Consider the following 3,602-nt stretch of genomic DNA (forward strand, 5'->3'; position numbering starts at 1 on the left):
AGAACGAACGCATGCACCCACGTGCGAGCGAGCGATTGTGAAGCATTGCAAACAAGCTTGTAGGTTTAATTACAAAAACTGCTAAGTTCTCACCTCATTGCTGAGAAATATATGTAGCTTTTAGCTGTTGTATTTTCAAAATTCACGGGGCGGGGGTTGAAAACCAGCTCCTGAATGTGCAATTTCTAAAAAGTTTCCATCTCAATAAAATGCGAGCGCATACAGCACGCCGGCGAGCGAAAGATCGGATTTTTTTGTGCCAGTGTAAACGCAGCCTTTAAGACCTGGGACCTCTTGCGTACTTACTTCCTGTCGTGCGCACATGCTTTCAAGTGGCCAAGACCGCAAGTGTGGGTATTTGGACAAGGGGTTTCTGAATTATTTCAGATGACTCCTTCAACCAGTTCAGATGACTTACTGAATCAGCTCAGATGACTCACTGAATCATTTTAGTAAACTCATTTAAACAGTTCAGATGACTCCCTGAATAATTTCAGATGACTCCTTGAACCACTTAAGATGACTCACTAAATCAGCTCAGATGACTCACAGAATAATTTCAAATGACTCATTGGACCAGTTCAGATGACTCACTGAATCAGCTCAGATGACTTACTGAATCATTTCAGATTATTCTTTGAACCAGTTCAGATGACTCAGTGAATCAGCTCAGATGACTCACTGACTGAATCGTCTGATTTAAAAGCTTGTGATATTATTATTAGGGGTGCTCCGATTGATCGGCTACCGATCATTATCAGCCGATAATCACGTTGGGATGATTGATCGATCTCAAGCTGATGACGCTGCTGTGAGAGGTTTGGCACGACATGCAGCGCACTGTCTCAGTCTCTGTCCGGCGCGGGTGAAATAATTATAATGCTGAAGGTGAGGTCCTCACCTTCATATTTCTTCATTAAATAACTTATAAAGTAATTTGAAAACCTTGTGTGAGACATAATTTCACAAACAGCGTGAGTGAATCACCGTGCGCGCTCTCTCTTTCTCTCTCAAAATACGCAAATGGCTTCAAATCACCACACATCACGTCTGTCTATAAGCGAGCTGCACGCTGCACAGTTGAAACAGAGATTGTCACTTGCACAATCGAGGCAGTGTCAAAACTAAAGTTTATACAAGTAAAATAAAGTTTTTGCATTACTTTTTAATTCTTGCCAGTGTTTAACCATTCAGCGCTCGCGCGCTCTCCTGGAGACCGTGCGCTCATGCACACTTGCAGCACACACACATAATGCCATCAGTAGCGGACTCTTCTGTGAAAGCACAGTCCGTGCTGCTTCTCCTCTCACAAGAGTCACCTAAGAGGGGAATTTCCCCCATTTTCAAAAATGAAATTCAGGCCCTGAATAAATGTCTAAAAATCCTGATTGAAGTATCACTATAAATAGTTATAAATTATAAAAAGAAGGCTTTAAAAAGATCGGTATCGGTGATCGGTATCGGCAGATACTGCTTTCTGTGATCGGCGATCGGTGATCGGCCTCAAAAATCATGATCGGAGCATCCCTAATTATTATAAAACATCCAGTCACTTGGAAATTACTTGAGAATGACATTCACGTTTTTCAAATTCATGTTTTTTAATGAAATGCCGCACACGACTGATCTCATGTGAGCTGCTTGTGTTTGAGTGCTTTGAGTCTGCTGATGCTGTGTGTTCACATCTTACTGCAGCTGGATCTGTTCTTCATTAAACTCAATGAGTCATTTTTCATGTTAATGCTGTCAGACGCATATTCATGCATAATAACACTCTGTGCTTCATTTCAGCGCTCGGCGAGTGTCAGTGAATATGCAGATTTGTTTGCAGGACTCGTGCTGACAGGGCAGAACCAGCATGTCTCAGAGCCATCTAACAGTTCTTGAGCTGCTCTTCCTGTCTTTATCCTGAACTAGTTGTTCGGGTTCAGGGCTGTACGTTAACTTTTTTTTTCACATAGCACTGGTGCTACAGAGGTTGAAAGTGTTTTTTCGTAGCACGTGCGACATATGTCGCACTGTACAGCCCTGGGGTTGCTCTACTGCTCAGTTGACAAATATGGGTTTGTTTTTCAGATTAACTGGCACATGACCGCCGACCCACTCCACATTCGGAAAGCGTTTTAGTGCGCGCCGATGCAGGCCAGACCCATAAAGTCCAGCGCTTCAGGCCTAATGAGGGTCTGATCGATAACGTGAAGCTTTTACCGCTGAATCCCATCCATCCATCCACACATCTGCTGCCAGAGAGAGAAATATAGAAAATCAATGATGGACTGAAAGTGTGCCGATATACAGACCGAATGGAAAAATGATAAACTCATCCCTGAACCATCGGCAGCCTGTGCTTGGAAAGAGAGAGTAATATCTGACCTGAACCAGTTTCACATCGCTGAAAGCAGGACAAACGCTGCGTCAGTGATGAGGAAATGTGTTCGTTTACCTGCAGAGCCCAGTTCAGGGTTATTTTAGTATCACTGAGGTACTATTCTTAATACTTTGAAATAGAATCTATGTTTAGATTTTCTACTTTCATGTTAATTTTAGTTCAAGTTTTAGTAATTTTGTTGTATGTTGTCATTTTTATTAGTTGTTTTTATTAATGTCTATATAGTTTTTATTAAAGGGGTGGTTCACTGTTTTTTTTTCTAGGCTTGATTGTGCACATGCGTCCATGTTTAATGCTTCTCATAGCTATGTGAAAATAGAGAGAGAGAGAGAAAGAGAGAGATGCAGAGTGTGTGCAGAGCTTTTGAACATGATGTTGCTAAAAAGAACATTATTTTGTGTATTTGGTGTAATTATTGGAACTTTTTTAATATATATTTTCCCTTTTCATTTTAATTTTAAATGACTATTAATTTTGTTGTTGTTTTAGTGGGTGCATTAATTTACTATAGGGATGCACCGATCCGATATTCATATCGGGTATCGGCTCCGATACTGCTTATTTTGGTCAGATCGGGTATCGGTCAGAGAGGGCCGATCCATATCCGAGATTGTGTGTATTATTCTGTGTTACTTCTGAAGCCATACGATAGCTTAAAAGGTTACTCCGCCCCAAAATGAACATTTTCATCTCCTCTGTGTCTCTCTGCATCACTGTAGCGGCATTTTGGAGAATAACCGCTGAACGCAAGCAGCGTATGCCCTTCTGTGTCGGATGCGCTGTTTTCATTCAAATCAAAGCGTAAATACACATAGAAACCGTATCCCTTTAATGTGAATCTGAATATTTAAGTCCTTACATTAAAGTTCACACAAACTCTTTTCACCGCTGTGACTGTCAGTCATTAGTTCAGCCTTTAAACCCTGGTCGCATTCGATTCAATTCAATTCAAGTTTATTTGTATAGCGCTTTTCACGATACAAATCGTAGCAAAGCAACTTTACAGCTAATGAAGTTTCTACAATATTTAGTGGTAGCTTATCAGTGGTGACTTGTCAGTTAATGTACATATGGTAGAAATGTACAGAAAAATCAATTAAAGACGTAATCAAACAGACGATGAACACTATTAACAGCGATTATTATATGATGCAATCAAACTTATAGCAAAATGTGGTAGTTCTGTATGTTGTTTCAGGGTTGGCATCATCTG

At 40.6% G+C, this 3,602-nt stretch overlaps 1 protein-coding gene across 1 annotated transcript in view; it reads left to right on the plus strand.

Moving 5' to 3' along the window:
- LOC107687607 (neuronal cell adhesion molecule-like) overlaps positions 1-3,602 on the plus strand; it is a 125,030-nt gene that overhangs the window by 25,623 nt on the left and 95,805 nt on the right. The window lies entirely within an intron of this gene.

Source organism: Sinocyclocheilus anshuiensis, unplaced genomic scaffold, assembly GCF_001515605.1.
Source record: "Sinocyclocheilus anshuiensis isolate Anshui unplaced genomic scaffold, SAMN03320099.WGS_v1.1 scaffold1993, whole genome shotgun sequence".
NCBI classification, from domain to species: Eukaryota; Metazoa; Chordata; class Actinopteri; order Cypriniformes; family Cyprinidae; genus Sinocyclocheilus; species Sinocyclocheilus anshuiensis.